This window comes from Orcinus orca, chromosome 6, assembly GCF_937001465.1.
Source record: "Orcinus orca chromosome 6, mOrcOrc1.1, whole genome shotgun sequence".
Lineage (NCBI taxonomy): Eukaryota > Metazoa > Chordata > Mammalia > Artiodactyla > Delphinidae > Orcinus > Orcinus orca.
Window position 1 is genome coordinate 102099946 of NC_064564.1, and position 23600 is coordinate 102123545.

Consider the following 23600-nt stretch of genomic DNA (forward strand, 5'->3'; position numbering starts at 1 on the left):
TTTTTCAGGGACTTTAGCCAATGTTCCAAAGAGCTGTGTTGATGAAATGAGGCAGCTCAAGTGAAAACAAATTGAATTTGGAAAAAAAAAAAAAAATCCTCCACCCAGTGGCAGTTGGAGCTTCCATTCTGCGTTACTTGTAACTTCCTGGAACCACGTTTGCTTTGCTAAGCAGACTGAATCATTTAATCTGTCAGCTTCTCTCTGCCCCTGCCAGACCTCACTCAAGGAACACTTCCAGGGCCATGGGAGTTCACCGAGGCCTCTCTGCCTGTCCAGGCCACTCCCTGGAGGCCACGTACCCACAGCGCAAATTTCTCTGTCCTAATTCAAGGCTGCTTAAAGTCAGGGGAGAGCATTTCTGTTCCCATCCACAGAATAGATCCAAAGGATACGATAACAGCAAAAACTAGTCTTTTATTGCGTGCTCCTCGTGTGTAGCAAGCACCAGACTGAGAACTTTATATCCATTAATTCATGAGTTCTTTACAGTGAGGTGATACGGAGAGCGAATATTCTTCTGGCTTTACCGATGAGATGCCTGAGCAGGACTCTACTCAGAAGGAGTGGAAATTCTAGAGGGGAGGCCAGCACACAAAGAAACCACAGGACAGAGTGACAGTGTGGGCCACGTCTAGAGATACTAAGGAGGAATGAGCAAGTCGCTCTAGCTCTAGACCCAATAAAGGAAGACTTGAAGAGAAGGTAATGCTTGGACAAGAACTGAAAGACAGAAAGAAGTTTACCTAAGAGTTGTTGACACAGAGACCAGCAGGGTCAGAAGCATGGAGACGTGGACCTGAATGGTACGGCAGAACGTTGGAAGGGGTCTAGTGTTGTTCCCATGTCAATTGTAAGGGAAGAGGGCGAAGAATGTGAATGATCACCAATATCAAATTTTCCAGCCTCCTTTGAAGTTAGATGGAGCAATATTCTGATTTCCTTTCCAGCCAACAGAATGGGGCAGGCGGTGATAGGCATGTCTTCCAGGTCCATAAACATTTTCGTGAGCAATCCTTTCTCTCTTTCCCCATATTCTGGCAGACAGAGAGAACTCTGAGAACCCAGAGGAGGGTGACCCACGAGACCAAAGGAAACAAGGGCTCTGAGTTATGGCCTGAAGCAATCACCCCTTTCTCAGCCAACCTACGTTAGATGGTGGCAGGCATGAGAAATGGATTCTTGCTGTGTCATTCTGTGGAAATTTGGGGATTATCTGTTCCGGCACTTTGTCTACCCTAACTAACCTGGGGGGCTCAGCGAAAGGAAGACAGCCACCTGGTCCCTGAGAGCCTTGCATACGGGGAGGCAGAGTTTAGGATTTCTCCTGAAAGGGATGGGGAGCTGCTGGAGAACGTTTAGCCGTGGAATGCCCAGAGTTCAGCTTAGAAGTTTGCTCTGGGTGTTGTGTGTGCAGTGGGTTGGAGCTAGAGGCAAGATAGTGGAAACGGAAAGAGGTGTGGTTGACTAGGGGTCTATCTGTGCCGCCCTCCAGAGTGTGCCTACCTCTTATCCTCTTGTTCTGTTTTTGTACCCTGTGGACATTGTAGATATAGCAAGGCCTTGTGAGATCGTAGAAGCCTCCAATGGCATAAATGAATGAATGACTTCAACCACTTTGTGCTAACCCCGGTGCACGTGATGACACACACCATCTCGTTCCAAACTCAGCGCAGTCCCAGGAGGAAGATACCATCATTGTGAGCAAATGGGTAAGAAAACAGTGACTTAAGACGCCTTGTGCTACTTTCCGGAAGACCTAGAGCCACTAAATTCTAGAGCTGAGGCTCGAACCCTGGACTCTCTGACTCCAGAGCTCACACCCCATTCATTACACCCTGCTTGCTCAGTAATCTTGAAGTAAGAAGGAGCTTCCAGGGTTGAGTTTAACAGTCCCCATGGTGGGGAATCCCTTTTACTACATACTACTTATGTGGCTTCTGCCTGGTATATGTTGTGACAGGAAATAGCCTCACTTATCACAAGTTCAATGACATTTAGAACCCTTTAAGTCCTCAGATATGTGGAACAAGTTTTTCATTTTACAGATGAGGGAATTGCCTCCTTCAAAAATGGGAAGGAAAGGGTTACACAGGCCTGCGATATAGTCTTTCCCTTTCCTGGGGACACCCTGGGGGAAGAAATGTGACCTGGTCGAATCTCCTTGTAAATAAGCTATTAAGGATTCCAGGGAAAACCACTGATGGTATTTATTAGTGGCAGAATTTTTATCTTTGGGATACTTTTAGCAGCCTGTACCCCATCCTTCTAGGATTGCTTATGGTAAATAAACCTGGAATCTCCTGATTCACGGGGCACGGCACCCTGAAAAATGTCACCTAAGCTATGTAACTGCAGGAGTATAAAATGGAAATGTTTCGTGACTAAAAGAGCTGGCTTTCATGTAAGCAATGTGTTCGGATACATCTTTTAGAGACCTGTGTGTTAAATCTGGGCCAGAGCAAGTCCTAATATGACAAGAAAGGGCCCGGGAAGTGGTATTGGCTGTCCCAGCCTCTCCCCGCTTTCCCTGGGCCCCATGATTACTTGTAGCTTAGAAATGATTTGTAAAGCTTGATGCTTGGTAAGAGATTTGTTTCTTGTGAGTCTAATTTGAAAATCCAACCTTTGTGTTACGTCTGAAACATACTGCTTTATCCAAGATCACAGAGTTTGTCAGCAATGGGAGATTAAGTTTCAGACCTCTTACCTCCTGTATCCCAGACCAGTTTAATGCTGAGGTTTCCTCTGCTTCTCCATCTTCCTCATCTTCTGCATCTTCTTCATGGCTTAGAATGATGATGATGATGATGAAGGGGATGACAACAGTCATGGCAAAGCAACTACCTTTGATTAAATACCTACTATGTGTCAGACACAATGCTACGTACTCTATAAATACAGTGTGAACAACACAAACGTGTATAAAATCTCACTACTTATATAAAACAGATGGGCACAGAGCTTTCCTTAGTTTGAACCTTATGAAACTTCCAATATTCAACCCACCAAACAGCAATTTCATACGGCTCCGCCTAATTCTATATGTCAAGTAATCTAAGTTAGGTGACCAAAGAAAGCGCCTCTGAAGATCTTCAGTCTGAATGGTAAGAGGGAGCCTAGTATATAAACATCAGAAGAGAGACTATCCCATGAAAAGGGAAGCTTCAGCTGTAAGGGCTCTTAGCAGGGAACCAGTCTGGGAATTGGAGACACTGAAAGAGTACTGATATGATTGGGGCAGAGTGGGTGAGACAGAGTGACAGGAGTCAAGTGTGGACAGGGAGGCAGGAACAAAGCCCCTGGGCTTTATAGGCAGAACTAAAGAGGTTAAGTTTATCCTAAGTGGGTTTTGACTTCGGGTAGGAGCAGGGGAGATGAGATGTGATTTACATTTTTAAAGAGTCTCTCCAGCTGCCAAGAGGAGAATGGATGACAGGGCGCAAAACTGGTGACAGGGAGACCACGTGGGATGCTTCTGTCGTGGGTCAAGTAAGAGCTAACGGTGGCCTAAGCTGGAGTGATAGCAGTGGGGATGGAGATAACTCATTAGACGTGGGGCTAGTTTGCTTGCCTCTGATAGGCAGACATTGCCCATGTTCCCAACAGCCACGTCACGAAAGCTCTTACTGGTGTTTCGAGAATGTTTGCTAACCACCTGTCAGCTTAGAGCAGGCTGTGGAAGCAGACAAGGGTTGTACTCATCTACTTTGATATATGACTTGTGAATAAGATACTGAAAGTTTATTCTCTCCTTTGTCTCAGAGAAGGATTTGCTTTGGGTGGGGGTGGGGAGCATTTGACGGGAGGCACTTATAGGGGGGTCTGTCTTTGGTGTACGAGAAGCTGGAGACTGGAGCTCCTATGTGCCTCTCCAGAAAATGAAACTGCTTCCAGGTCCAGAGATAATTAGACAAAAGTCTCATGGCTGCAGTGAGCAGAAAAGAAGGGCTCTGATGGGCAGATTCTTGGCATAGCTGTTCAAGACACACAAGGGCTTGTCCAGTGACCAGGAGAGTAGGGGCTACTGAGGAAAACTGGCTGAGGATTAATTGAATGATGAGAAGGAGCATGAGGATGAGAGGAAAGGGAGTTCGGGGTCTGGGACAGCGCCCGGGCTGCCTTTGCAGGCCAGTTCCCTAACAATGCGTTCTGGGCGAAGTCAGGGGCTTGATTGAAGCTTAATTCAGATTCTTTGAATGTGCCTTAAGGAGACAGACTAAGAAATGATCTGATGAAATGCAATGGGAAGCAAAACTTGGCAAGGGCACAGTGGCAAATGAGCTAAGAATATGGGGGGATATCCTGCCAGGCCCCCTTCCCCCAAGGACCACCCTCAGCGTATCCGGAGAAATCAATCAATCGGACAGGACTGGATGGCTCCCACAGGACAGCAATGGGGGACCCCTGTGAGGGTTGGGGGGTCTTCCATTGACAAACAGGATTTGAGTCTCAACAGAGCATTAAGACGGGTCAGTGAAGGCACAGGGGAGGAGCTCAACGTCTCTTAGTATCCTGTGGGCTACTCAGCAGGGCCAAATGCTATGCCCACTCCTGGACTCTGCCCACGGAATTATAGGCCCGCCTCCCACTTTGTGTGAAGGCCCTGGAGCAGGAGATGTGACATGATTTCAATGTCCCACCACACTGGGGAAATCTGTAAGAACCTTGTCGAGGGGCCACAAAATTCAGCAAGTCCGCAAACCATTCCCTGCCCTTGCACTTGAGCAGCCCACATCTCCCTGTGCTGCCTCTTTCCTCTCTTGGGCATTCTTAGTTCTCTTCTCTGCATGTCTAGCTTGATATATGCATGATCACTGAGGCGGTCACCTCCCCATGAATGTCTTCCTATCTGCCACCCACAGGGTCATCTGCCAGGGACATCAAAATGAAGGGTTGGAAAGAACTTCATATAGATATTCTCCTTTTTATATATTCAACTTCTTCCTGCACCTCTCATCAATTTTATAAGTGAATTTATACCAAAACAACCTCTTTACAGTATCCAAAGTGCTTTACCCAATATATCTCTGCGTCTCACTCTTTTGTGAAATAGCTATTATTCTCCCCAACTGACTGGTGAGAAAACAGGCTCAGAGAGGGTGAGACCTGCCCAAAGTCACACAGCAAGTTTCATGCAAGAGAAGGGCCTGGCACCCAGGTCTCCTGGTTTCCATCTATCTCACTCACCCCTATCTAATACTGTTTTCATTATCTTCTTTTCTTAATCTGCCATCTCAAAGGGTAAAATAGAACAAAATAGTATCCTCTGTCGCCGTGTCTACGCAAATGTGGATACAGCCTCTAGTTTACTTTCCTTTAGCTCAGCTGAGACAAACTCTCATCTGGAAAAAATTTGTTTCTTAACATTTCCAGGCTCATTGACTGCCCCCTCCAACCTCATACTTTTTGATCCAACCCTCTCCCCCGTGACTATTCGTAATGATTAAAAAAACACAAAAAACAACAAAAAAACTGTTATTTCACACTACTGTCTGTTCCGTTGCAAAATCTCCCTTCCCTATTCCAATTACCCTCCCCGATCTTTGACTTAGGAGACTTCTACTCATCCTCTGAGTGCCAGGAATACTACCCTTGACTTCCAAGTGGGTTGAATGGGTTGTCTCTGCTCCCACAGCCTCTTCTCTGTGTTTCTTCCATCATAGCACTTATCAGACTATATTATAATTGCCTGTTCATATGCCTTGCCTCCCCTTCTGGCCCAGAGGCCCCTTGAGGGCAGGGAGTTCCCATCTTTAGCATTTAACACAGATTTTGACCCATACTAGCAGGCGCTCAAGAAATATTTCTGGCCCTGATCGGAAATCACACACTACACAGAGATAGTTACATTTCTAGGCAATTAGTTTCTAATAAGTAAATAACCATTTTCTTGCATCTAGAAGCAATTTCACTGGCCTTTTCTGATAATCGTACATGCATTAAAATATACAGTTCTGAAGTATTCCGTTAGATGAGTTTTGACTTCTGTATATACCTTAGTAACCAACATCCCAGATAAGCATAGACTCCTTCCTTGCTTTCAGCCCACAAGAGCAGTCTTCTAAACACCTTGGCCCAAGCTAAGAATCCTAGTTTTAAATCCATATCTGAATGTGATCTGTCCTTTGCAAGTGCAAATCTTGGCCCAAAGGACCATGATGGCTGCAGCCAATTGGCAGGATCATGGTAAATGATGCAATGCGTGGCATGACTCTTTTGAGCAGAAATGGCGCGTCTGTAATGTATAGTGAGACGAATAACACTTTGTATCCCTCTCATTCATGGTCAGTGGTCAATGCAAAACCTTCCCTTCTCCCGGCCGAAGCAAAGAAGTCCCAAGCAATCCAAATCAGCTAGGAACAGATAACGGAGTCCAGGGTCTTAAATCATCCTTAGGCTTGTGGCCTGGTTTTCATTTGGTCCTGGAGAATGTCTTTTCCTTCCATGGATTGTGAGCCAATGTTTCTTTTCCTGCTGATTTATGACCTCCTATAAATTAACAGAGGCCTTTCAACTGGGAAATTCACATCCCAAAGACATGAATCTTCCATACATAATTCCTCCCCAAGGAAGCCAGAGTTAGCTCTCAATTACATACAGTGATGGAGATGCATGGTGGCTGAAACGATACAAGTGCTACTTCTATTCCAATTGGAACCGTCACGCCAAGTCCTAGGAAGAGAACAGTCAGATTTGTATCCCAGAAGCATGAAAGCTTTGCCTGCTCAGGGCAGAGGAAGGGGTTTGATCCATCTTTAGTTACAGTAAATATTGGTTTATTGAATACCTCCCATGAGATGAGAGATACAGGGGCACAGGAACACACTGTCTCCTTTCAAAGGATTCTCAGTTGGTAGTGAAGAGAGACGCATCTATGACTATATGCAAGCTAATGTTTTCCCTTTGTTTGGAGATTATTTTTTACCAGTACTTTTAGTGACTTGGGCATCAAAAGTCACAATGAAATGGAAAACAAGACACTAAATTACAATTTTATTGTCTGGTACTGGATTTCTTTTATTCATTTCTCCTTTTCTTTTAACATTCGCCGTCATTAGGTACCAGATTTTGTGCCTGGCACCAGGAATAATGTCAGAAAGAAGAGGTGGTCCTTACTTGCAAGGGGTTCATAACGATGGTGGCTGAGGATCTGTGGGCTGTGCTCACAAATTGCACATCAGGTAGGCACAAGTGTGGAGTAAAACAGAGATTCAAAGTTTGAGGTAGAAAATTTACTTATGGATTGTATCTCTCTTAAGCTGATTTTTTTTCTTACTGAGAAAGGAAAAAAATGGGTTACAGTAGAAAAAACTCAGAACAAGGAATCACAAGGCTGGCTGTCTACTCCCAGATCCTTTTCCCATTAGCTGGTGATTTGATAAAAGTCATTTGAACTTTTAGCCCCAATTCCTTCATATGTACAATGGGAGAAATGCTTACCCTGGGAGCTGGAAGTTGTGCGTGTGTGTGTGTGCGTGTGTGTGAGTGTTTGATAAGAATCATCTATGTACAATTCATTCTTCCACACATTCACCACCCATTTATTCATTCCTCTGAATAAACCTTTGTTTATCCTACACAGTAGTTTTTTGTAGCTGCTGCAACAAATTACCACTAACTTGGTGACCTAAAAGAACAGAAATCTATAATCTCACAGTGCTAGACGCCAGAAGTCAAAAATTATATCACTGGGCTGAAATCAAGGCGTAAGCAGGGAAGACTCTAGGGGAGAATCTTGCCTCTTCCAGCTTCTGATGGCTGCCAGCATTCCTTTGCTTGTGGCCACATCACTCTAATCTATATCTCTGTGGTCATATTGCCTTGTCTTCTTCTGTCTGTAATTTCCTTTGACCTCCCTCTTATAAGGACACTTGGGATTGCATTTAGGGCCCACCCAAATAATCCAGGGTAATTTCTCCATTTCAAAATCCTTAACCTGATTACATCTGAAAAATCCTACTTTTGCCATATAAGGTAATATTCACAGGCTCCCAGTGTTAGGATGTCTTTTATAGGGCCGTTATTTAGCCTGCCACATCCTGTATTTGTGTGTGTGTTTGCTTGGCACTCTGAGAGTGGGTAAAATATATGGATTAAGAGTATGGACTTTGGAATCAGAGTACTGTCTCTGCAACTGCCTAGCTGTGACTTTGGGTAAGCTACTTCCATTATAATAACATGGACCACATGAGATTATACGCCTCAAGTATTTAGCACCATTAGTTCAGGATATTAAGTAAGTACTCGACAGATATCAGAAACTACCAACATTAGGCGCTCATGGTCTAGAGTTAAAAGTCTTTGTCCTTTCCATTGGAGAACTCAAGATCTAGTTGAGAAAATATGGAATAAACAGGTTCAATGAAGTACAATAATTGCTATTAGCAAGGAAAGCCACGGCTGTGGGAACACAGAGTCGAGCCATATATCCTGCAGGGTAGGAAGGAGATGATGGAGGAATCTTGATGGATAAGAAGTTGTTAACCCAGAAGGAAAAGAGCATGCAGGTGGGGCAGCATGTGTAAAACAAGGGCATGATAGCAGATGAATGGATAAGGAAGATGTGGTACATATATACTATGGAATACTACTCAGCCATAAAAAAGAACAAACTAATGCCATTTGCAGCAACATGGATGCAACTAGAGATTATCATACTAAGTGAAGTAAGTCAGAAAGAGAAAGACAAATACCATATGATACCACTGATATGTGGAATCTAAAATATGGCACAAATGAACTTATCTACAAAGCAGAAACAGACTCACAGACATAGAGAACAGACTTGTGGTTGCTAACGGAGAGGGGGTAAGGGAGAGGGATGGATTGACTGGGAATTTGGGGTTGGTAGATGGAAACGATTACATTTAGAATGGATAAACAACAAGGTCCTACTGTATAGTGCGGGGAACTATACAATCTCCTGAGCTAAACCGTAATGGAAAAGAATATTAAAAAAGAATGTATATATGTGTAAAACTGAGTCACTTTGCTGTACAGCAGAGATTGGTACAACATTGTCAATCAACTATATTTCAATTAAGAAAAACAAAAAAATCAATAAAAAATTTAAAACTTCTGTTTGATAAAAACTGTTCAAAAAGTGAAAAAAAAGGTCATGATAAAGGGCAAGGCTTACTGGGGAATAATATGGAATCTGAGCAGGACCAGAGAGATGCCAGGGGCTTGTTTGTGTGGGGCTGTTAGTGCCCGGCAGGGTCTGCCTGCTGGGCACGCAGCCTGTGCAGTTGCCCTCACCCTGCACTTGAAAAGGTCTTGTGCTTTGCTTAATGCTTTGCTCTTGCTGTCTTAAAATTCCTAATAATTTTTTAACAAGTTCTGCATTTTCATTTTGCATGGGGCCCTGCAAATTCTGTAGCTAGTCCTGGTGCCAAGAAAAAGAGTGTAGGCTTTTTCTTAAGAACAAGAGCTTCCTATTAAAGGATTTTAAGCAGAGGAGAGCATAAGCAGACGCAGGTTTTAAAAACATCAGTCACAAGTTGTTTCTGGGGAGAAAGATGGATGGGATGGCAGTGGAGAGGCTGTGGTAACCGTTGAGGTTAGAGGGTCTGGCCTAAGGCAGGGAGGACAGGATGGAGGCAACATCAGAGCTGATTTATTTAGTGAGTAGAAGTAGTGGTGATTGGATGCTGAAGGTACAGAGAAGAGAGAAAATCAGGATCATTCCCATGTTTTTAGCCCCAATGATGGAATGAAGCAGGACCACTGATGAGACAGGGGACCCAGGCAGTAGGTAGCCGCAAATTCCGTAAGGAATAATGCTCTTGAGTTGCAAGGGATTGCAGAACTCTCCTCCTCCTTTTCCTCCCCTGCGTCTCCCCTTCTCTGTGTCCTTTTCCCTTTCTTCTCCCTCCTCCTTCTTCCTTTTGTGGAGCTGGGGAGATCAGTCTAATCCAATAGGAAAAAGTGAGACAGATTTCAGACTTACAAAAAGTGTCTTTTCCTTTCTGTCCCCCAAACAGCTTTCAAGCTGCCGAGAGCTTTCCTACCTAGTGGTCTTTTTCCTGCAGATCTGATCCCTCTGACTCTAAGGTTTGTCTAACTATCCTCACCTCCCTCCCCACACCCATGCCTTTCCACACTCACCACACACACATAGACACTTAACTCACTTATATCCTCATTCTTCTGGCTGTTTAATTGACAAGTCCTCGGGAAAGTCTTCACTGTTTTAAGCATTGCCTCCAAGCCCACTACCATGACACACATGTGACACACCACACACACACACAAAGGCACATATACTTCATTCTCCACTATAGACTTCCCTGATTTCCTGTCCTTTCCATTTTTTTCAGGACTGTCACAGCAGTAATATGTAAATGTTTGTGTAATGCCCCTTCTCTCCCATGAATCTATAAGCATCAAGAGACAGAAACCATGACCACTTTGCTCGCTGTGTCACAGAACCTGGAAAAGAATAAGTGATAAATTAATATTTTCTGAATGCAGCAATATAAATGAATGAATGGATGAATGATGAATGCAAGAGGTGGGTTGTAATGATGACGGTGGAAGCCACCCGGAACACACAGAACACATAACGCAAATCTTTGGGAGGCCTGTGTACTCTGACCCTGTAATATGGGTCCCTGGCTAGGAAGATCTAAGAATGGCAGCTCTCAAAGTGGGATATTAGACGACTTGATTACAGTGAGAATTGCATATTGATCAGCACTTTACAGTTTATAAACTGCTTTTACTAGAATTATCTCCTGTGATTCACCCAGCAGTGCTGAATCAGAGGAGTTATTATTCCCAATTGCAAATGAGAAAAAGGAGACTTGGGAGATGCTATAATTGCCTAAGATGTGAGCAAGGCGAAGTGGCAGGCTCAGTGTTCCCATCCGTGAGTATCTGACTCCGCAGCCTGTGCTTTCTTCTGCGCACCTCGGTGCCACTTAAGCTAGGAGGCGTTCACCAAGCCCCCGCTCTGCGTCAGGCCCTGTGCTGTGTGCTCTGGCCGCCGAGATGAACCTGACTCTGCAGTGAGAGGTAAATGGATGACTAGGCAGGATGGCACACACCCAGTGTGAAAGGGGCCCACAGAGGGGACAACTGAGTCAGCTCTGGGGTTGGCTGGGCATTGGGGGCCAAGCACACAGACCCAGGCAGAGGCAGTGGCTTCCAGACTAATCCCTGGCGAGCTGGGGTGGCAGAGCACTTGAGAAATGATCTCAGAGACACATGGGGAGGGCCTTGGCCCGGCTCACTCGGGCTGTGGACGGTCAGCTCCTGGGGGGCCCACTCAGCGGGGGATGCGGGAACTGACTTCCATCCTCAGTCCTTCCATGGCCTTTTGCTCTCCTTCCAGTCCTCTCTCCCTTTCCTGGCATTTTCTCTTGCTGGCTTCTCATCACAGACCTCATTCTTTGTCCTCGGCTTTGAGTAAAGAAACAGCTGACAAGATTCACGGTGATGCTCCCATGAATAAGCAGAGAAGGAAACTGTCTATTAAGAAAAGGCAGAGGAAAGGAATATGAAAAAGAATATGTATACACATATGTATAACTGACTCACTTTGCTGTACACCAGAGGCTAACACAACATTGTAGGTCAACTACTCCTCAATAAAAAAATTAAAAAAAAAAAAAAAAGAAAAGGTAAAGTCACACTGACCCTAAGAGAAGTAAAGACCAATAGTGGGATGCCATTCAGTGTGGTTGTGCCTTTACGTACCTGTGTGAGTGGTATTTGAAGTGGAGTGATGAGGTCTGTTACAGAGAAAGCTAATTTCTTCACTTACTTTGGAGCAGGGCAGAGCATGTCTTTTGAATGGGCATAATTTGGTGTACTTCCCCACTCTGCCGTCTAAGTATGATGGTGGTGAATTGCATCGTCACCTTGAGGCTTAGTTTCCTCCTCTATAAACTGAGGACAATAATACCTACCCTATGGGGTGATTGTGAGAATTAAACCAGAGAACACATGGGAAGTGCTTGGTCCAGCATCTGTTTTATGACTGCTTTTTGCTAAAGGGGAGCTGTTCATATGATCTTTCATTCAACTCACATTTACTCTGATCTTCTGGACACCAGATGGAGAATGCACAGATAAGTCCCAGACCCTGATCTCAGGAACTAGTTTAAGAGTGAGAAAGATACACGAAAGCAAGTATGCAATGAGTTAGAAGTACTTGAGATAGAAAAATGACAAAGAACTTTGAGAGCACAGAAGAAAATGGACTGTTTCTGAACTGGGGGAGAGAGGGAGTCAGAGAATCCTTCACAGGGGGAGGAATGAGTTGAAGTTCTCTGCTAGAGACATCTGGGGGATGGATCCACCAGCACAAGGCCACAGAGTTATCCGGTGACTCAGTCAGTATGGGGGCTTCCCGACAATGGCCCTTTATCAACCTGATGCATTTTGAAGACTCCGGTTTGGATTAGGAAGAGAACTTGTGATACCTTGCGTGACTGATGTGAAATGAAACAGTCGGAACATTTAAGAACACAGGCTTTGGAGTCAAAGATCTAGGTTCAAACCTGGACTTCATTGCTTTACTTACTAGTTGTGCCATTTCAGGCGAGTTACTTCACATCTATGGACCTCACTTTCATCATCTGCAAAATAGTGGAACTAGATCCAACTTCATAGAGCTGGCCCAAGGATACAGGCGCAGCACTTACTACAGCAGCCTGGTACCCAGTGAATGATGTGCGTGCGTGTGTGTGTGTATGCACGAGAGAGACCAAGAGTGAGAGAGCTTGTGCCTATCTATGAGTTAGCATTTAGTGAGTGCTTACTCTCTATGGGAGAAACTGTGCTAATGATTATATGTGCATGATCAGGTGAAATGGGTTATACTGAACCCATCTTACAGAGGGGAAAATGAAGTTTCAGAGAAGTCAAGTAATTTGTCTTAGGTCACAAGGCTAGAAAATGGCAGAGCCAGGATTCGAATCAGTTTGCTTGATGTAAAAGCACTTAAGTATTTGCTGTCCTTCTAACACCCACTGAAGTGCAAGCTGCCTCTCTTGGCCTTGAGCTGTTCTCTGTGGCTAAGTTTCCAGTTAACATGCAGCCCAATCAGAATTAGAGACCCTCTGAAGCATGAAGTCCCCAAAATAGCAGGTTGCAACTCTTGGGTGAGAAGGTGCCCCACCCAATGCTTCCTCCAAAGCCTCGGAGGAAGGAAAAAGCAGCGAGGAGAGAGGACTTTACTCAAAAAGGTGACACATGTTTTCCAGGAGCTGCCTCCAGAGATGGGATGGAGATTCTGAGCATGGTGGTTTTAAACGTTTCATTCAATTTTTCATTATTGCTTCAGGCCTGGGCAAGGTTGGACCGTTGAGTCCAAAGCAAAAATGGAAAAAAAAGGCTTTAAACTGCAGGTGGAAGGAAACCATTTCACTGTGTCTGTTTCACATGGTTCTGCTTGTGGGAATGAGCTAACCAGATTCTACTGCCCTGGTTATCTCCGGAAACAGGGATCCTGTTTGGGGAAGTTGTAGGGAGTGAGAAAGAGGTTTGGAAAAAATGGGCTTTAGCTTTGAAAAGATGGGCTTGACCTTGCACAGTGGGTTTCCTGAATTGCACTGCTTGACTGCCCACTGTTTGAGTGGTACTGAGCGCTCTGCCTGGTGCTGGGCACTAGAGGGGTCCTGTAGGAGCAGAAGAGATGTAGTTTCTAAGTGATTTGATAGTGGAGTTTGTCCAAAGCACAGAACTAGCACAGAGAAGGGCATGATGAACTAACTCTAGGTCAATTTTTTCCTTTTATGAGTCTTATTGTAAACACAGGGGGAAATATGTCTTTTCCAAATGATTACTTTCATGGAAGGAGGCTGAGTAAATATAAAGATTCATAGGAAGATGAAGATGTGCATCAGGGCACTTGTTTCTCAAGAACCGCACTGGCAAGTTCAAGTTTCCATCTACCCTCTTCTCATCACAAGGGCAGCTACCATCCCTCCCTCTCATACTCACCCTGGCTTTTCTCTAGTTGGAAGCAGAGCAGTGGAAGTTATAAGGGCACAGAGGAGCCTCCCTAACACAAGCTTCCCTCACCATGCATGATATTGTTCAGCACAGACTTTCTCACGTTCAAAAAATTATCAGAAATAAATAAGCTTAAAAATGTTCCTTCTTAGAATGGGTTCCGTTGAGCATTCAAGGAAGAGATTTTGGTTTAAAGGTTAATGTAAAGATTGGGAAATCCTTCCTTTAAATCTAATGAAAATGATAACAAGAAAAAGAAAGAAAAGCAGAAGGAGAGATAAAACCTACTTTGACTTCAGTGAAAGTGGAAATAGTTATGACCCCAAACCACAAACTTTGATAATATTCTTATTTGTGAAATCTGGTCTGTGGCAAGGGGGTGGATGCCCAGAACATGTGTGACTTCTCACACCTGGAACCGGGTGCAGATTTCCCTAGAAGTGTCACAGTCCTGAAAAGACTATTCTGTGATCCTTTGATTAAGCAGGAGACTCTAAGATTGTGGGCAGCCCAGGAAGAAGAGAGATGATGCTATGTGAAACCACTGGCTTAGAGGCAGGCTCTGTGCACTGGCATTTGGAATTGTTTATGATTTAGCCCACCAAATCCTCCTTCCCCATCTAGTCTTGACACTCCGTCTCTGAGAAAGATGATCTGAAGGGAGGAATGAATACGATGATCACCAGATCGCAAGTCAGAAGTCCTGTGACATACAGAGTTTAAATGGGAGCCTACCTCATCGCCCAAATACCTAAAGCCGAAGGAAACATTTCCATTTCCAGCAATGGAAATGTTAAATCTGGTGAAAGTGTTCTGGAAAACCAACAAAATAAGAATCCTGCCGCCTTCACTGACTTACCCATCTTTTACTTCTGCACCCCGCACCATGCACAATAATGGTTCAGCCAATATTCTGTCACATTCAAAAAATTACCAGCAAGAAATAAGCATAAAAATCTATGCATAGATACTTAATAGTCAAAGACATGGGGAAAAAAAGAAAATATATCCCTGGGGGAAGAGTTCAAGCAAATAGTTTTTTAGTTCCTAAAGGTTTCAAGGAAATTAGTTACCTTGATAGTTCATTTGCATAAAAAAATGAGCTATAAGCTGAAAAGCAAGGATTTTAGTAAAAAATTAAATCATAATAGAAGGTGAGAAAAGCTCAAGAAATAACTGAAGAAAAATGTAAAGTGTCACTGAGGTTAAAGTCACATGCAAATTTCCCAAAGTAGAATAAACTTAACTGAAAGCATAGTCAAGGACAACGTTCTCCTTGAAAAAAAAAAAACAACACATAAGAAGATATTTTATAAAATAAAAAATGCTTTAATGGAAAGAAACATCAGTGTATCCTGCCCAAAATTTTTATATAGAATGATGAGCACAGATTGTAGTAAATTTATTATATTCCAATACTATTATTCTACTGATAATAATAATAGAAATAATATAGAAGGAAAAAGTTCAGACTTGCCTTATGCTTTTCCACAGCGAACACTCAGAAAATAGTGGAATAGTGTCCATAAAGTTTGGAGGGAAGGAAATTGGACTCATTAATTTTATATCCAGCTGAGTTTGTCCTTAGAATATTAAGGTAATAGATCTACATCCTGAAACATGCAGAAATTCAACATACAGCATGCATAAATCATCCTTGGAATTAAGGAACAGAGACTAGACAAAGAAATGCACCCAATGAAGAGATGAAATTTAAAAACTTAGGAGTAGAGAAGTCATAGTGAAACGGATTGATGGTGAACTTTAAATCCATTTAAATATATAACCAATATTAATGACTCTGAGTGTTCTTGTTACCTAGTAGAAAAATATTATAAAACTTGCCAATGAAAAATAATATTTAAAATCAGGAAATGGGGAAAGCGAGGATGCAAGAGATACTATTTAGGGTGGACGCATAGAATTTTAAAATATGTCTCCAATTACAATGTTTTAAATAAAATTTCCCCTCTTTAACTTTAGAGGGGGTTTTAATAAGTGAGGTCTATTTTTAAATTTTTTAATATAATTTTTATTTTATATTGGAGTATATTTGATTTACAATGTTGTGTTAATTTCAAGTGTACAGCAGAGTGATTCAGTTAAGAGAGATCTACTTTTATAAGAAAATTTTTATTTAAATTTCAGTAACTCCTTTAGTTTTGGGTTGGGTTCTATTTTCTGTTAAATTCAAGAAACCTGAAAATAATCCTTTATATTTTAAATGGCCTATATTGGACCGTAATTTCACTGAGCAGTGACATAGGTAATGACTGGTTTTAAAAATGTATTTATCAGATGTAAAGAACAAACTTATGGATACTAAGGGGGGAAGGGGGGGTGGCATGAGCTGGAAGATTGGGATTGACATATATACACTACTATGTATAAAATAGATAACTAATGAGAACCTACTGTATAGCACAGGGAACTCTACTCAGTGCTCTATGGTGACCTAAATGGGAAGGAAATCTAAAACAGAGGAGATATATGTATATGTATAGCTGGTTCACTTTGCTGTACAGCAGAAACTAACACAACATTGTAAAGCAACTATACTCCAATAAAAATTGATTTAAAAAGTATTTATCTGTGCCTTTTTTTCTTCATCAAAGAATACATTCTAATGAAACAGTAGAATGCCAATCAGAGTTAGGTTGAAATGAAAATCTATGAACGCTAAGAAGGAAAAAGAATAAAGATACGATGATTGGAAATTGGGAAACATGTACTGTGCCTTCGGACAACTCAATATAATAATAAGCCATAATCAGTAGTAAAGGAGAATGTTGTAAGAAATAAGTGTTCCCACTGTGAGTTCTGCAGAGCTTAACAACTCCCATAGTCTATAGACCTCTTATTGCATCTGATATTAATATGCCCTTTGCATTCAAAATACAACAGTTTCTTACATATTTAACCCTTTCAAAGGTCATCAGAGAAGTCTTCAGGACTCACATTTGGTGGAATCTGCTTCTATCTTCTGAAATCTGTAACGAATATTTCTCTTTCCAGAGTTCTATCATTGGACTCTGGACTCTGAGATCTGTTACCCTGATGAGTGTACGTATGCTCTGTGAAGGATTTAGATTGTGTGTTGTGTTTTCTTATGTTTATTCACCATCCTTCAGAATCTGGCAGAGTGCTTGGCATATAGTGGTACTTAATAAATATTTGTGAACAGAATAGATGAATGAATAATGCATACATAAATGTTAAGCATACATGAACATTCCCTAACTTTATTTTTTAATTTTCCTTTTATATTGGAGTATAGTTGATTAACAATGTTGTATTAGTTTCAGGTATACAGCAAAGTGATACAGTTATATATATACATGTATCTATTCATTTTCAAATTCTTTCCCATTTAGGTTATTACAGAATATTGAACAGAGTTCCCTGTGCTATACAGTCGGTCCTCGTTGGTAATCTATTTTAAATATATTAGCAGTGTATATGTCAATCCCAAATTCCCAATCTATCCCTCTCCCTCCCCTTTCCCCCCTGGTAACCATAAGATCGTTCTCCATGGCTTCCCTAACTTTAAAGAGCCTCTGCTCTCTGCTACACTATACTCCCTTTCCTAAGCTCTGGAGAAAGGAACAGTAGACATTCTAATCAAGAAATCTGTTGTCAGTGTCAAGGGACACTTTAGCAGCCTACACTGGCCTGTGGTCCTGCCTTGTGTGGTTTTCCTTCTGATATGTTATGAGTTTGAGAAAGAAAAAAGTATTAGAAGAGATTTTGTCTGCAGATACAAAGAAAGAAAAGATGACGTTCCAAGATCCTTAGGCCCTCACACTGCTTTGGCAACAGGCTCACAGGCTGGAAAGACCTCTTCACACACTTTCTACTCAGCTCTCCTTTCTGACCAAAAAGGATGGGAATGCTGGGATTCTGTCCCCCTGATGGTGCAGCCTTGTCACACAACTTCAGGGGTCACTATAAGACTTCAATACAGTCGTAACTTTGGTATTTTGGAAGGTTGCTTTCCGTAATGAGATGTTAAAATGGGACCTTCTGTGAGTTAGTTTCAGAATATACAGTATAGTGCTAACTACTTCTAGATGCTAGTGTGGTGTTAGATGACACAAGCAGAACTTATAAAGGCTGAGGTCAAAGGTTATGGAACCATTAGCCCAATATAAAAGTATAAAAGTGAGTGAAGAGAAGATTTAAAAAGTGAGAAGCATTTTAATGGGAAAAAGTTGTTAGAGATGTAGTCTTTTGCACATGGTGGGGGACAAGAGCTTGTTCTACCTCACTTCAAGCTGAATGATTGAAATTTTAAGGAGACTGGAATCTGTAGTCCATCTGATAATGGACCCTTGCTTGTTAAAGCCTAATGGAAAAAAACTGTGTCTGGTATCTGTTCTGGTGATAGATGAAGAAGGACAGTTTTATTGGAAATGACCCACTCTCCCAGAGTTCACTGGAGCAAATAATATATGCTTCTAATGGACCAGATGGTCCCAGGGGCTGGGAGTCATCCTGAAAAATATTTTTCCCAAAAAGGACTCCTGAATGGGTATTGGGACCCCAATAAAGAGAGGCTCATTGAGACTATCAGAAGCCAGAGAGGAAGCTGTAAATGCCCCCCTTGCAGGGAACTGAATCTGAGATATCCAGAAGCAATGGTGGACCACCTATAAAGAACTCACAAATATGTCACAAGAAGGGATTGGCTTTGAACATTCACTGAACCTAGTCTCTGTATTTACCCACTATGATGCCCAAAGGAAATCAATGTCAGATTACATCAGCACTGATGAAGAAGGACTTTCCTGGCCTTTGCTTCTCCTCAGTCTTTCACTTCAATCCTGGAGGAGCCAGAGGCATCCTCATGAGGGGGTGGAGAAAAAAGAAAGAAAGGCAACTGTGAGCACCAAACCTGATGTAGACCTGACCTCGGGTAGGAAGAACCTTAAACTGCAAAGGAAGTTAAAATTGTGGTAATTCCATAGGACTGAACATACTAATCACTGAACTGAGTCTGTCCAGGGGGTGTTTTTATTGGAGAGCAACCAGACAAGCCATGGAGCCAATTCAATATTACATCTAGAGAAGAACTAGCATCCAGGATACGTCTGGATGAGCAACGGGGAAAAAAAATAAGATGCTTCCCTCCTGCCATGCACTTGGAGTGCTGACCTTTCAACGTCTTGGCTATACTTTTATTGTTTGCAGGAGGGTAACTAGAGGGCACAAAGCTCACTATAGTTGAATTCCACCTATTTTCCTAGCCCAACCCTACCCTGTGCAAGATTCCCCTCTAATATAATTAAAATAACTAGTATCAATGACAGAGCATTTGCTTCATTCCACATACCATGCTAAGTGCTTTATGAACATGAACTAATTGAATCTTGTTGTTAACCATCCCAAGGCGGTAGGTATCATAGTCTCTTATTACAGTTTAGGAAACTGGGGCTAAGCTAGGAGAAGCACTTTAACCAATACCATATGACTAGAGAGTGGCAGAGTCCAGCTTCCAGCAAAAATCTCACCAACTCAAAAGTCTCCTCTATTAACCATGACCCCACTGCCTATCTCTCAAGCAGATGTTAAGAAGATATTTGCGATTAAGACTTTGTTAGTCTCTAATTAAACTCTGATGTCTGGGAAAGAACTAACCTTAAACAACACATTCTAACTGAACTCTCCCATTGCCGTAAGAGTATCCTTTGTCTCTTGTTTGTCAAGTATCCTTTGTATCCTGTTTGTCTCTTGCATCCTTTGTGTCTTGTTTGTCAAGTATCCTTTGTATCCTGTTTGTCAAGCAGCAGAAATCAATTCCCTGATATTTCTGCTCATTGTTATTAGTTCTGCCTTTTAACACCACATTAAACCAGTTTCAATACTTGAATGCATGAGACTCTTTTTGCTACAATGGCCATATCTCTTTTAAATTTCTCTTTTTCCAGTTGAAGGATCTCAGTAATTTCTAACATTTGTCATCCTTTAACTTGTCCTTAAATGATACCAGTTAAACTTAGCTTCCCTGACAAGTCTGTCCACTGTGGGATACAGACAGCACTTTGCTTGCTACACCATATTGTAGGCAATTTAAACATCTAGATGAAATCAGTCTTTAATAGTGAATGTTTGTTGGTTGGCTGGGTTGATGATTCCTCATCAGATTGTTCTTCAATCCGAATTCCTTAATCTAGACTCCCCACAGTTTGTTAACGTATCTCTAAAATCATTCTGATCATATTAAATCTTGACTTTGCCCCTCAAGGGATTTGATATCTGTTTTGTTTTGTTGAGGGCCATGGCCTCATTTGAGTCATTTAAACGGTTCATGCTTCTGCCTTCCGCTTAGTGATCTTTTAATTCATCCCTGATACATCTGAGCTTGTTTGCTTTTTGACATTCTGCTTTGGATATAATCCCATGACATGCAAGTAGAGCTGTTTTCTAGACTTAGAAGCAGAGGGTTAGACTTCAGGGGGAATGTTAATGATAGAGCAACTTTTTGCATGATCTTAATTTAGAGATGGATTGACTTTAAGAGAACATGTGATACAGAAAGAACGATAAGCAGGGAAGGAAGAACAAACTTGAGAACGTTGGAGGGGGGACGCATCTAAACAGTAGAGATGAATAATAATGACTAGCAAATGACAACTTCGATTTATGAAGTAGTTACTACATTCCAGACTCTGAAAAGTGCTTTACCTGCATCATATTATATAATTCTTGACACAATATTAAAAGGTAAACATTCTTTCCCTCATGTTACTAAGGAAAACTTGGGGATGTTAAATCACTTGCTATAGGTCTTATAGCCATTAAATTGCAGAGGTTAGATTCAAACTTACTTTCCTTGTAACTTCAAAGTCTAAGTATATATACAATGGAATACTACTCAGCCAGAAAAAAGAATGCCATTTGTAGTGATATCGATGGACCTAGAGATTGTCATACTGAGTGAAGTAAGTCAGACATAGAAAGACAAATATATGATATTGCTTACATGTGGAATCCAAAAAATGATACAAATGAACCTATTTACAAAACAGAAACAGAGTCACAGATGTAGGAAACAAACTTATGGTTACCAAGGGGGGAAAGGGGAGGAGGGATAAATTGGGAAATTGGGACTGACATATACACATTACTATACATAAAATAGGTAACTAATAAGAACCTACTATATAGCACAGGGGAACTCTACTCAATACTCTGTAATGACCTATATGGAATAGAATCTAAAAAAGAGTGGATATATGTATAACTGATTCACTTTGCTGTACACCTGAAACTAACACAGCACTGTAAATCGACTATCCTCCAATAAAAATTAATTAATAAAAAAAATAAAGGTCCCCCCAAAAGTCTATCATGCCTTAACCACTGTGCAATATTGCTTCCCAAGTCAGAAAGAATCTAAAAGAGGATGCCTAAGACACACAAACAAAAACCCAAAAAGTCTCTGATGTAGAAGAGAGATCAAAGAGAATATAAGACTACTGGATTTCATTAGAAAGTTGGAACTCGAGGGAATAGTGATCAATGTTTCAGCAGTGTGATGCAGAACTGTGTTCTCCACTATACTGGAGGTGTGAGAAGATGATTCTACCACTTTCAGACTAAGAATAGATCTGTGGTTTTCAACCTGGGGCAAGTTTGTCTCCCAGAAGATATTTAGAGTGTTTGGAGACATTTCTGGTTGTCACAGCTGCTGAGGGATGATAGTTTCATTTACTGGGAAGAGGACAGAGATGCCACTAAATGTCCTGCAAGGCACAGGGTGGTCCCACCACACTTACTTGGGCCAACTTGTCAATAATATTGAGACAGAGAAATCCTGGAATGAACTCAAGTTAGTAATCTTTACTAAAATTGAATTTTGATCTCCTTAATACCACGTAGCACTATCACGTCTGGAAGGAGTTGAGACTTGAGTACACAAGGAAATGGGCTCACCATGCAGGAAGAAGAGGAAAAGGAATATACTGTGGGAACGGGGACTTAGAGCCTTGGGAGGAACGTGCTGACCATGAACATGTCCTTGTTAATATTCGGTTCTGAGTTGAGACTTCGTGCCGGCCGTCCTTTGCATAGGTGGTTTTTGGGTCTAGCTAGAAAGAATTGGGCTTTGAATCAATACTCAATGATTGTAGCAGATTTGCTTGTCTCGTGTGTTTTTGCTATTCCTTCTTTATGAAAAAAAATCAATGTCTGCTGTAAGTTGAAAAAGGACGATCTGTTACTTGTTATATTTAGCATCACGAGGGAGGAGAACTGCAATATTTGCTTTCCATAAATTAGTAAAGAAAAAGATATTTTCCACCCACCCCACCCATTCCATGGCTTTCCACTGACTGCTGCATATATGGATATCCTGCCATATATCTCTGGAGAAATGGAGAGCTGAGATGCAAGGACAGGCCCATGAATGGGCCCATTGACTCAGTTATTCTTCAATGAGCAGGCACGATTGCTTTTGGAGGCGGGGGGGGGGCGGGGGTCAGTCCTGTCGCTGTGAATGAATTGCTGGGGCACAGCTAGTGAATGGGCTTCACCCAGTAATTCCTGGTTGATTCCTATTTGGGCCAGTGAGGAGGTGGGCAGCATCAGCTGTAACCCTAGGATCCAAAAGCAACTCTCCAAGCTGGGATGCCTTCCAATCATGCCCTGCTGATGGAGCCTAGGGGGGAAATGTAGGGATGATCCCTCTAGGTACTAGTGGAGGAGGAGAGGAAAAAGAAGGAAATGGTTTCCATGAATTATTGCTAGGGGTTTAGAGAAATAAAAGCATAGTTTAAGCGGGGAGATGGAAGGATCTCCTTAGGTGCCACTCCCATTGCTCTTGGGATAAAGTTCAAATTGCCTAATGTGACCGACTCCATCTGGCATAAACAAGTCCCTGGCTTCTCTCTAGCCTCTTTCTGGGGTACTCTTATCTTCTCCAGCCAGGCTGACCACCATCTTTTAGTCCCTCTAATCCTCGAGGTCTTTGAAAATGCTATTCCCTCGTCCTAGAAAGGTTTGCCCCCAATCCTACTCCTGGATAACTTCTACTCATCCTTAGGGTGTAGTCGGATCATAACTTCTCTGACCTCCCAGACTAGGTTAGATTCCTGTCACATGTTTCCATAGTAACCCAGTCTTTTTCACTGTGGTTATTCCAACTGCCATTCCATAGCTATGTTTCACATCTGTGAGCTCAGATGAAAGCTAGGACATGACTGCCTTGGTCATTCCTGTATTCCCAGTACCTAACCCAGCAACTGGCCCCTGGTAGGTATGGCTGAACGCAGTACTCAAGAGTAACTAATGCGGGAGAGAAAGAGTGAAGGAAGGAAGGAGGGGAGAAAGAAAGGAGGGAAGGGAGAAGGAGGCAGGAAAGAAAAGAAAGAAGGAAAAAGAGAAGTTCATATAAAAAAACATTATCAATCATCAGGTTTAACTTCTGAGCTTATCTGTAAGTCAGTGGGAGAACTGAAGGCTAACATCTAGACCTCCTGAATCTGAAGCTGATAAAGTAAACAGAGAAATAAACACAATAAATCTAGAGAGAGTATTCAGAAAGAGGCCAACTCTCCCCATAACTCGGAGGGAGAATTGAGTTTGTTATGTTTCAGTGTGAGTCAGTGCCTTGGGGTATTCTATCAAGTAGCCAC

At 42.2% G+C, this 23600-nt stretch overlaps 1 long non-coding RNA gene across 1 annotated transcript in view; it reads left to right on the forward strand.

The window, feature by feature from the left end:
* The first annotated feature begins 22761 nt into the window (after positions 1-22761).
* LOC117201082 (uncharacterized) overlaps positions 22762-23600 on the forward strand; it is a 47222-nt gene continuing 46383 nt past the window's right edge. Inside the window, exon 1 of the long non-coding RNA XR_007477912.1 lies at positions 22762-23217. This is a non-coding gene — a long non-coding RNA (uncharacterized LOC117201082). The remainder of the gene's footprint in view (positions 23218-23600) is intronic.